This window comes from Colobus angolensis, unplaced genomic scaffold, assembly GCF_000951035.1.
Source record: "Colobus angolensis palliatus isolate OR3802 unplaced genomic scaffold, Cang.pa_1.0 Scaffold12, whole genome shotgun sequence".
Lineage (NCBI taxonomy): Eukaryota > Metazoa > Chordata > Mammalia > Primates > Cercopithecidae > Colobus > Colobus angolensis.
In genome coordinates, this window is record NW_012113141.1 from 1,973,059 (window position 1) to 1,985,161 (window position 12,103).

The window sequence follows — 12,103 nt, forward strand, 5'->3', positions numbered from 1 at the left end:
GCCAGGATGGTCTCGATCTCCTGACCTCATGATCCGCCCGTCTCGGCCTCCCAAAGTGCTGGGATTACAGGCTTGAGCCACCGTGCCCGGCCATTGAAACTGATTCATTGTTCTTTTGCTGTATTTTTCTTTGTAGGTTTCAGAATTCTCTATTTATTTATGATAATTTGGGAAGGATCCTGGGAGAGTGAAAACAAATGAAGTGCTCAATCTGCCAAGTTTCACTGGAGGCTCCACTGATCTTTCCACCATGCTCAAATGCCTGCAGGAAATCTGAGGAATCATCTTTCCTACCCTAAGACCCTGGGACTTAGCCCTGGCCCTGAGCCCCTGACAGACATAAACTAATCAGCAAATGTGCAGGAAAAATGCAGAGCTGCCAGATCAAAGTCAGATTCCCACTCTCCCTAAAGGCCTGGATTCCCCTGGAAACCCACGTCCCCACTGCCTGGAAGGAGGGATGAGGACCCAAGGGAGTGGCTCTGGGCATCAGCTGGTCCAGGCAGGAGGCAGTTCCCCATGTCCCATCTTTCCAGCACCCAAGGGAGCCTCTCGGGGGAGTCTCATCACCTCCCCTCACCATCACAAAGCAGCCTGCTCCTGGTCTGTATCCAAACACCCCTGGGGGCAGCCATCCTGGGTGTGCTCCCCTTGCCCTGATGGCTCCTAGAACTCCATAAGGAGAGGCTCGCCAGGGTCACCCAGACAGTCCCTGACCCCACATTGTCCCGACACACGAGGCTTCACCCAGGAGGAACTAGGAAAAGGGAGTGAATCCCACAGGGTCCCCTCACAAAAGGAAAGCTACGTGCTGTCACTTGCACACAAGATGGGCTATGAGGCTGGAGAAAAACTCCCAGGGTGGACACCTCCTGGAGTCTTTTTCTTTGTTTTGTTTTGTTTTTTGGAGCTGGAGTCTTGCTCTGTCACCCAGGCTGGAGTGCAGTGGCGCAGTCTCGGCTCACTGCAACCTCCACCTCCCTGATTCAAGCGATTCTCCTTCATCGGCTTCTGGAGTAGCTGGGATTATAAGTGCCTGTCACCACACCCAGCTAATTTTTCATATTTTTAGTAGAGATGGGGTTTCACCATGTTGGCCAGGCTGCCCTTGAACTCCTGACCTCAGGTGATCTGCCTGCCCTGGCCTCCCAAAGTGCTGGGATTATAGGTGTGAGCCACTGCATCTGGCCATCTCCTGAAGTCTTTGCTGTACAGGGCTCTGTCCTTTTGTGGAGCCAGGAGGGTGGGATTCTGCCCTCATCTACTGGCTAGTGCTCCCACCTCATTTTACCCAGGGGAGAGCCCAGCCAGGAGAGGCTGGCCTGTTATGCACCCACCACTCAAGGGCCTGTGGGAGGTAGTCATCCCCTCCTGGCCAGACTGAGTGCCTTTGCTTTGCAGTCCACTGATTCAAGTGTTAATCCCTCCCTCACCACCATAACCCATCTCCTGCTTTCCAGCTTGTAGAAGTCTCTTGAAAGAACTGGAGAACGCTAAGGATCACACTCTCCTGCTGGAAAAGTGAGGCTCTTTCCCCTTCTCTCCCATGTCCTCCTTCCTACCAGGACCTAGGATGCCACCCCAGGGCCTGGGGCTGATCTGAGAGGGGAGATCACAGCTGTGATGTCACTAAAGCCGTGGGGCAGGGGTAGGCAGAGCTTTGTGAAGTCAGTGTGGGGAGCCGTGGAGGGGCCTGGACCACAGGTGCCCAGTGCTCCTGGCAGCAGCCCGTGCTCCTGTCTCCTGCAGGCGCCTGAGGAAGCTCCCTAGGGAGGGCAGCTCCCATCACCTTCCACGCGAAGACTGCCTGGGGCCAGTGTACAAACGAGCACCTGCTGGGAACCACTGGCCACGTGGGGGACATGGGAAAGCTTCTCCCACCAGCTTCCATGTGTCCCCAAGGGCTCCCCCGGCTCCTCTGGCCTCCATGCCATCATCAGTCCTGAAGACCTCTGTAGGGTCCTTTGGGTCTCTATCATCCATCCCTGAGCTCCTCCCAGACACCAGAACCTTTGTGTCCCGTTGAGCATCCTTCACAATGGCCACATGCGAGCACCCTATCACCAAACCCAGAATGATTTCTCTCCTACCTGGCTTTTGTGTTCTGCTCAGGTCTTTGATGGATTGTAGGGGCCACCCACACTGGGGAGGGCTGTCTGCTTTGCAATCCACTGGTTCAAGTGTTAACCTCACCTAGAACTCCCTCACACACACCCAGAATAATGTTTGGCCAAATGTCTGCCCTCTGTGGGCCAGTTATGCAGACTCATGAAATTAACCATCACAGGCTCTGAGACTCCAGGCCCAAGAGGCCCACGCCCTCCAGCTTCTGCTTATGTGGCCCGGGGGTCCCTGGGGACAGTCTGTGGCCTGGATGGGGATGGGGCCACTCAGCAGCGTGTCCCCGGTCATGTCCTTCACACCTGAGCCTCCCTCCTCCTCTGTAAGTGGGCTCTGTTCTGTACATTTATGGTTCTCGTTTTTATTGATCTATGAGAATTCTTTCTACCACTTAATTTTTTGTTCTGGCTTTTCTAAACTTCTATTTTATCTCTCCTTTCCTAACTTCCAGTAGAGAGACTCAGTTTTCGTATTCCCCTTCCTCTTTCGAATGACTTGGAGGTTATGGTAGGCTGATCATGGCTCCCACAGATACACCCATGTCTAAGCCCCGGAGCCCGCGAGCATCAGCTGGTGTGGCAAAAGACATGATTAGAGAGGGACCCTGAGGGGAGGAGCATATCCTGAGTCATCCAAGCAGGCCCTAAATGCCTTATAAGAGAGAGTCCAAGGGAGCTTCGACCCAGAGCTGCACAAGCAACAAGGCCCTGTGAAAGACGGAGCAGGTCTTGGAGATGCAGCCACAGCGCAGGAACGCCAGGGCAGCCGCTGGAGGCCGGAAGAGGCCAGGAGGCTCCTCCCCGAGAGCCTCAGGAGGGAGCATGGCCCTGCCTTCTCCAGGCCTTGATTTCAGTCTTCTGGCCCCCGGGGCTGTGAGGGTATAAGTTTCTCTTTCTGTGAACCGCCAGGCCTGTGGTAGCTTGTTACAGCAGCCACAGGAAACTAACACAGAGGTCGTATTTTCTTTAACTTTATTAAACTGCCTTGAACACTTTATCGTGTGCATCAGGACAGGTCTGCTCTTGGTCTAGACACAGCCAGCGTCTCTGCAGGTTCCTCTTCCACTGCAACCTCTGCCTCCTGGGTTCAAGCGATTCTCCTGCCTCAGCCTCCTGAGCAGCTGGGATTACAGGTACGTGCCCCCATACCTGGCTAATTTTTTTTGCTTGGTTGTTTGTTTTTCTGTTGAGATGGAGTCTCACTTTTGTTGCCCAGGCTGGAGTGCAGTGGAGCAATCTGAGCTCACTGCAACCTCCACCTTCCGGGTTCAAATGATTTTCCTGCCTCAGCCCCCCAAGTAGCTTGGATTACAGGCTCCCACCACCACGCCCAGCTAATTTTTTTTGTATTTTTAGTAGAGACAGGGTTTCACCATGCTGGCCAGGCTGGTCTCAAACTCCTGACCTCAGGTGATCTGCCCGCCTTGACCCCCCAGAGTGTTGGGATTACAGGCGTGAGCCACTCTGCACCTGGCCATTTTTTTTGTTGTAGTTGTATTTTTAGTAGATATGCAGTTTCACTATGTTGGTCAGACTGGTCTCGAACTCCTAACCTCGTGATCCACCCGCCTTGGTCTCCCAAAGTGCTGGGATTACAGGCATGAGCCAGTGCACCTGGCCGAATTGCTCCCATCTTTTATCTATTGTGAATAACACTGCTATCGACAGGGATGGGCGAGTGTCTCTTTATTTCCTTGCTTTCAATTTTTGGGGTATATATACCCAGAAGTGGAATTCTTGGAGCGTCCCTATGTATAATTTCTCGAGGAACCCCCATACTGTTTTCTAGAGGGGGTGGCACTATTTTACATTCCCACCAGCAGTGCACAAGGGTTCCAGTTTCTCCACATCCTCACCAACATTCGTTATTTTCTGGGTTTTCTTTGATACTAGTCAATGTAGTAGGAGTGAAATGGTATCTCGTTGTCATTTTTCCATCTCCCTAATGATTAGTGATGCTGATTATGGAGAAATGTCTATTCAAGTCCTTTGCTTACTTTATTTTATTTTTTTTTTAAGACAGAGTCTCGCTCTGTTGCCCAGGCTGGAGTGCAGTGGCGTGATCTCAGCTCACTGCAACCTCAACCTCCCGGGTTTAAGCGATTCTCCTGCCTCAGCCTCCCAAGTAGCTGGGATTACAGGCTTTTGTATTTTTAGTAGAGATGGGGTTTCACCATGTTGGCCAGGCTGGTCTCAAACTCCTGACCTCAGGTAATCTGCCCGCCTCAGCCTCCCAAAGTGCTAGGATTACAGGTGTGAGCCACTGCGCCTGGCCTTGCTCATTCCTTAATTTGATTGTTAGGTTTTTGTTGTTGACTATTTAATTGAAGCGTAATATTCATACAGAGAAGCCACCAATCCCCAGAGGGTAGCTTGGTAAATTATCATAGAGTGACTACGTCTGGGACACCAGCCCTCAGATCAAGAAGTAGAATATTACCAGAGCCATCCTCCCCAACAGCACTAAGATCATCGCTATCCCGACTTCTCACCAGATGTTTCTTTTGCCTGTTTCACAGAAATAGAATCGTGCAGTGTGCATTCATTTGTGTCTGGCTGCTTCTGCTCAACGTTATGTTGCTGAGATTCACCAACTGTGCATGGTAGCTGTTAATCCATTTTCAGTGCCGTAAGAATTTTACTCTATAAATACACTGAGAGGTACTTATCCATTCTCCTGTTGGAAGTTGGGGCTATTGTGAATGGTGCTGATATGAACATTCTAATGCACATCATTTGGTGAACACATGTACAGTGCACAATTCTTTTGGGTCTATGCATAGGAGTGGAATGTGGGGATCACAGGTGTGGTCTCCTTTAGTAGGTATTACTCAAGGGTTTTCCAAAGTAGTTGTGCTATTTTACATTCCCAATAGTAGTATATGAAGTTTCAGTTACTCCACATTCTTGCCCAAACTTGGTATCAACAGTGTTTTTAATTTTAACCATTCTGGTAGGTGTAATATTGGTTTCTCATTGTGGTTTAACTTTGATGGCTTATGAGGTTGAGCATGTTTTATATGCTTTTTGGCCATTTGGATGTTCATTTGTTCTTTCCTCTCCCTTCCTCCCTCATCCCTCCCTTTCTATTTTTTTTTTTTTTTTTGAGACAGAGTCTTGCATTGTCCCCCAGGCTGGAGTGCAGTGGCGCGATCTCGGCTCACTGCAAACTCCGTCTCCCGGGTTCAACGCCATTCTCCTGCCTCAGCCTCCCGAGTAGCTGGGACTGCAGGTACCCACCACCACGCCCAGCTAATTTTTTTGTATTTTTAGTAGACACGGGGTTTCACTGTGTTAGCCAGGATGGTCTCAATCTGCTGACCTCATGATCCGCCTGTCTCGGCCTCCCAAAGTGCTGGGATTACAGGCGTGAGCCACTGCGCCCGGCCCCTCCCTCCCTTTCTTCCTTCCCTTTTTTGTCTCTCTTCATTTCTTTCACCCATTGTCCAATTGGTCTGCCAGCTTTTTTTCTTAATTTAAAAAAAAAATTATTTTACTTCAAGTTCTGGGATACATGTACAGAATGTGCAGGTTTGTTACACAGGTAAATGTGTGCCATGGTGGTTTGCTGCACTTACCAACCTGTCACCTAGGTATTAAGCCCTGCATGCATTTTTCTTTTTAATTTATAGGAATTCTCTTTATACTCTACCTGTGATTTATCTTTTCACCCTCCTCCATTCCTCACCATTTTTTTTTTTTTTTTTTAAAGAGACAGAGTCTCACCCTGTCACCCAGGCTGGAGTGCTGTGGCACACTCATGGCTCACTGCAGCTTCAATCTCCCAGGCTCAAGTGATCCTCCTGCCTCAGCCTCCCAAATATCTGGGACCACAGGTGTGTACTACCACATCCAGCTAATTTTTCATTTTTGGTAGAGACAAGGTCTTGCTAAGTTGCTCAGGCTGTTCTCTAACTCCTGACCTCAAGTGATACCCCCCATCTTGGCCTCCCAAAGTGCTGGGATTCCAGCATGAGTCACCACACCCGGTCCCATGTTTTTACTCTCTTATTGATGAAAAAATTCTTAATTTTACTATCACCCAATGTATCAATCATTTTCTTTTGGGATAGTGCTTTGTTTGTCTTATTGAAGAAATTTTTACCTGCCTCCTAAGGAGCCTTAAAAATCTCCATATGCCTATAAAGCCCCACTGTTCCAATGTCTATTTTGTGCTAGAAAATAAACGAGGCACTGTTCCAGAGGCGATGCCTATCTTGTGGGAAAACTGTCTTCATCATCATTTGCCAAGCCAGGAGATAATCGGGATGAGGACAATTTCTATGACTCCCGGCGTCTGGGACTCTTCCTGCATTAGAGAGAGTGGGCCTGATGCCGTTGTGGGCCAGGTGTGCCCATCCCAGTCCCACCTGCCCACAGGGACAGGGCATGAGGAATGGAGAAGGTGTGGTGTCCTTGGGCAAAGCCAGGCCAGAGATGTGGTTCTGCAAACAGAATGAGGGTACAGATGAGTCTGCCTGCCTCGCCATGGGGCTCCAGGGGCTGCAGGAGGTGGGAGAGAAGCAGGTAGAGGAGGGATCCAGCGGGAGGAAGAGCAGAGCATTCTCCCTGGGAAGGGAAAAAGAAGGACGTACCTTACGTTTAACAGCTCAGTGTTCCAGGGACCAGAGGTGAGGTCGCAGCTGCTGGTTCCCACGCCTCCTGTCTCTGGCGTGAGTTGTTTAGATGTCAGAATTGGTGAAAAGTTTGAGATTGTACCAGCTGGTCCAGGAAAGGTAATGGGGGAGCTACAAAGCTTGTAGAAGGGCAGTCAGGGCTGTCCTGTGCACAGCGGCTCCAGGGCACGTGAGCCACGCTGGGGCAGTGGTTAGGGCCAGGCCTCTTAGGAGTGACCCAGACCAGCCTTTTCTTTCTCATTCTCTCACCCTCTGAATTCAAAAGCTTAAACACGCCACGAAATGTCCACCCACTAAAAAGAAAGTATTTGCCTCCCGGGCTCAGAAATGATATTAAGGAAATTGCACATCTACTGACTGTGACAGAAAGCAAATCAGTGGCTCCTTGAGATGGGATAGGGTGGGAGGGGCTATAGGGAGCGATTCCAAAGAAGCATGAGGAAGCTTTGGGAGTCGTGATGCTCCTGATCTTGACTGTGGTCATGGTTTTTCAGGTATGTACGTGTGTCAAAATTGATCAAAATCTTTTTTTTTTTTTTGAGATGGAATTTTGCTCTTGTTGCCTAGGCTGGAGTGTAGTGGCCCAATCTCGGCTCATTGCAACCTCCATCTCCCGGGTTCAAGTGATTCTCCTGCCTCCTCCTCCAGAGTAGCTGGGATTACAGGCACCCACCACTACGCCTGGCTAATTTTTTGTATTTTTAGTGGAAATGGGGTTTCACCATGTTGGTCAGGCGGGTCTCGAACTCCCGACCTCAGGTGATCCACCCACCTCAGCCTCCTAAAGTGCTGGGATTACAGGCGTGAGCCACCACACCCAGCCTTGTTCTCTTGTATGTCAGTGACTCCTCCGTGAGGCTGCTAAACATCCTCCCAGCACACACCCACAGACACACACCTGCACGCTCTCACGCAGTTTGCAAGGCAGTGGTTCAAGTTACACTTTAATCCCTCAGGCGTGCTCATCTCACTCTCCAAACCTGCCTTCTTGCAGGGTCCGTGGTTCTTCTAAGTGTCCTGGTCACAAGGCAGCTGGATCAACACTCAGAGGTACAGAGCAGGGCAGAGTGTGGTCCCTGCATCTGTCTCACCCCCACGTTCTTTACACACAGAGACCTTCCCGGGAGCTGTGACTTGAACTTCACAATCTGCAGGGCCCACCCAGGAGCCGTGTCCTCCTCACAAGCAATGGGATCCCCTCCTCTGTCCACCTGTGTGGGAAGATTGGCAACAAAACGTAGAGAAAGTGGGAGGTAAAACACTAAGGGGATGGATCACACCTGAGCGACCCCAGGACTGAGGGAAACACTGAGGGGATGGATGGACCACACCTGAGGGTCCCCAGGACAGAAGGAAACACTGAGGGGATGGATAGGCCACACCTGAGCAACCCCAGGACCGAGGGAAACACTGAGGGGATGGATGGGCCACACCTAAGCATACCAAGGATGGAGGTAAACACTAAGGGTATGGATGGACCACACCTGAGGGTCCCCAGACAGCGTGAAGGATGGCTGTTGTTGGGATGATAATTCCACGTCTTTAGAGAACAAGAATTCCAGGTAGTTCTCTTGTCTCCAAACAGTGTGGTTATGAACTAGCTCTCACTTCAGGAGGCTTTAAGGCTCCATATAATATATGTAGTAATAAAAAAAACAGGCCAGGTGCCACGGCTCTCACCTGCAGTCACAGCACTTTGGGAGGCCAAGGTGGGAGGACCACTGAGGCCAGGAGCCTGAAACCAGCCTGGGCAATGTAACAAGAGCCCATTTCTATAAATAATTTCAAAAATGTAAAAAGAGGCCAGGCGCGGTGGCTCAAGCCTGTAATCCCAGCACTTTGGGAGGCCGAGACGGGCGGATCACGAGGTCAGGAGATCGAGACCATCCTGGCTAACACAGTGAAACCCCATCTCTACTAAAAACTACAAAAAATTAGCCGGGCGAGGTGGCGGCACCTGTACCCAGCTACCCGGGAGGCTGAGGCAGGAGAATGGCGTGAACCCGGAAGGCGGAACTTGCAGTGAGCTGAGATCCAGCCACAGCACTCCAACCTGGGTGACAGAGCGAGACTCCGTCTCAAAAAAAAAAAAAAAAAAAAATGTAAAAAGAAAAAAAAAACAAATAGTGGTAACTCACAACTAACATATTGGTACAAACAAAAATTTACACCAAGGTGAAAAAAGTCAAGTTTTTTTTTTTTTTTTAACCAAAACAATACCTCAGTCTAGGAAGAGGTGCTTCCTCTCCGGAAGCAGCTGAAGCCCTGAGCTGCTGTCCACAGGAGGATGGACTCTGCAGGACCCCCAGTGGGCCTCAGCTACTCCACATCAGTTCCTTTCTTGTCCCCCTGCTGGTCCACGGGGGCTGCTGCAGTTGGCCAGGTCTCCTGGGAGTCAGAGGGGGCCATGGGTTCCACCCCAGGGCCCACCTCATCAGCACAGTGCTCTCTCCATCTGAGCATCAGCCCAGAGGAAAAGGAGAAAGAAAGGGTGATGCTGATCCCCCAAGCAAAATGGAAACACCTCCACCTCCCACCCTCAAAAGCACCCAACAATGGACCCTGGGCACTGAGGGCCTCATTGGGAGTTGTTTGCACCACAGTAAAATCTACAAAGTTCCCATGGCACGTGAGTGGATGCTTCATCAACACAAGAATGTCCGGCTGCCCCAAGGAAGGCTCCAGTAATGTTGAGATCTTTGAATAGGAGCAAGGGATCAAGGCCGATGGTCTCTCTGAGGGCCTCAGTTTCCATCCATGTGGTCAAGCTCCCCTTTGGGAATCTGGGTTATGGTTCCTGAGATAGGGGCAAGAGGCATCCACTGACAGCTGTATTTACAGAAATCCATCAAGTCAACAATGCTTGTGAAAGTCAAAGCAGCACAGTAACTCACTGGAAAAGTGAAAGCTTCTCATCATCACACCCATAGAGATAATGGGGGTAGGGTCGGGGAGCAATCCGAGAAAGCATGTGTGTGCTCTGTGCACTCACAGCCGCCCCTCTCCTCTGCTCTTTGGCTCCTGATTTGCATAGTGAGAGGCAGATACCAGGCTTGAATCAGGAGGGACAGCGCCTTGTCCCAGTAAGTTTAGGTCTTGAGACAGTGAGTAGAAAGGGTGTAGAGAGAAAGGGATTTATTGACAAAGTTAACTGACTTCGATTCTTGAGTTCGATAGGGAGAGTTTAAATAACAAGGGACACCGATAACTAACGTGTTAAATAGACAAACCACTTCTAATATTTGATAGGCGATAAATGTCGCATTTATTTATACTTCTAAGCAAAGTCAAGTCTCTTTCTCAGTTGCTCATTTTCAGAGAGTGAGAAAGCCCAAGATCTCATGACCTCTTCCCCTTCCTCGGGTTATGGACACCAGGGCTCTGGGGACTGCAGAGCTGGGTAGGTCTCCTGGGAGTCACAGGGGGCCATGGAGGAGAGCAGAGGAGAGAGTGCTGTTCTTGGCTGTGATCAGGTGGCTGTCAGATCCCTGCTCCTACAATCAGTGGGGAGTGACCTTCGGAAAATTATGTAACTCTCTATGTCTCAGTTTTCTCATCTGAAAAATGGAGCTGATGGTAATAATCCTCATCCAGGAGAATAGTATGTGTTGATTATCCTCGTGGCATTCTTTTAAAGAGCTGCACAGCGCTCCATTATATGGGCATTAAATCATTGATTTATTGTATGCAATCTGAGCTCACTGCAACCTCCGCCTCCTGAGTTCAAGTGACTCTCCTGCCTCAGCCCCCTGAGTAGCTGGGATTACAGGTGCCTGCCACCATGCCCGGCTAATTTTTGGATTTTTAGTAGAGACAGGGTTTCACCATGTTGGCCAGGCTGGTCTTGAACCTCTAACCTCAGGTGATCCGCCCACCTCAGTCTCCCAAAGTGCTGGGATTACAGGCGTGAGCCACCATGCCAGGCCCATAGACCTAAATGTAAAATACATTTATTGAACGCCATGAAACCAGCAGCTTTGCTGTCACCACCAGAAGGTGATGACATGATTTGGAGAATTTTCAAATAGGGATATTGATGCAAACAAACAGGAAGGACCAGTAGCTCTGCTAGTCTCCTCAGAGACCAAAACCTGCCCAAGCCACCCAACATCCCTGACTGATGATGGTGCCTGAGCGCATGTGAGGAGAAGACACAGCAAGAGGAGATGCCTGTGGAAAGCAGATGGCCTGAGCTCTGTGTGCATGCCCTAGCCCACAGGTAGATCCATCAGCAACAATGGAAGCCTCACCGACTCAAGGTGTTAGTGTAAAAATTCAGACAACTGTTGGCAGAATACCGTGCATGCAGATAAAGGAGTGGTTCCTAGGAAGCCATGCGTAAGAACATAAACAAAAAATGAGCAGAGATGGTTGTGGCTACACACTGCTGACAGAATTTACAAATTTAGTACTGGGGGTTACAAACAAATGAACAAAACAGTAACAACAATTCCAGGAGAAAAGAATCAGAATCCAGAGTTGAACAGTCTATAACCTAAGTATCCAGTGTTCAATGATAAGTTACAAGATGAAAAGAAACAGGAAAATGTGGTAGGAAACCAGTTAATAGAAACTGTCTTTAAGTGTCCCTAGCCGTCACACTTAGCAAACAAAGACTTCAAAGCAGTTACTGCATGTTAAAAGAACTAAAAAAGGGCTGGGCACAGTGGCTCGTGCCTGTGATCTCAGCACTTTGTGAGGCCGAGGCAAGCAGATCACCTGAGGTCAGGAGTTCAAGACCAGCCTGACCAACATGGAGAAACCCTGTCTCTACTAAAAATACAAAATTAGCCGGGCATGGTGGCACACGCCTCTAATCCTAGCTACTTGGGAGGCTGAGGCGGGAGAATCGCTTGAACCTGGGAGGCAGAGGTTGCAGTGAGCCAAGATCACGCGATTTCACTCCAGCCAGGGCAACAAGAGCAAAACTGCCTCAAAAAAAAAAAAAAAAGAGGCCGGGCGTGGTGGCTCAAGCCTGTAATCCCAGCATTTTGGGGGGCTGAGATGGGCGGATCACAAGATCAAGACAATCCTGGCTAACACGGTGCAACCCAGTCTCTACTAAAAAAAATACAAAAAACTAGCCCAGCGAGGTGGCGGGCACCTGTAGTCCCAGCTACTCGGGAGGCTGAGGCAGGAGAATGGCGTTAACCTGGGAGGCAGAGCTTACAGTGAGCTGAGATCCGGCCACTGCACTCTAGCCTAGGTGACAGAGTGAGACTCCCTCTTAAAAAAAAAAAAGAAAGAAAAAGAAAAATGACTTCTGAAACATCAAGCACACCATATGTAGAATGAGAGTCTCAGAAAGAAAGAAAAGGAGAAAGAAAGAATTATTTATAGAAATAA

At 49.6% G+C, this 12,103-nt stretch overlaps 1 protein-coding gene, 1 long non-coding RNA gene and 1 pseudogene across 2 annotated transcripts in view; 1 reads left to right on the forward strand and 2 right to left on the reverse strand.

Annotated features, from left to right (window-relative positions):
* Positions 1–12,103, forward strand: part of STOX1 (storkhead box 1) — a 113,581-nt gene that overhangs the window by 61,434 nt on the left and 40,044 nt on the right. The window lies entirely within an intron of this gene.
* On the reverse strand, positions 2,282–8,904 carry LOC105502794 (annotated as a pseudogene).
* The window catches only part of LOC105501146, a 5,495-nt gene continuing 2,346 nt past the window's right edge, over positions 8,955–12,103 (reverse strand). Inside the window, exon 3 of the long non-coding RNA XR_001000149.1 lies at positions 8,955–9,295. This is a non-coding gene — a long non-coding RNA (uncharacterized LOC105501146). The remainder of the gene's footprint in view (positions 9,296–12,103) is intronic.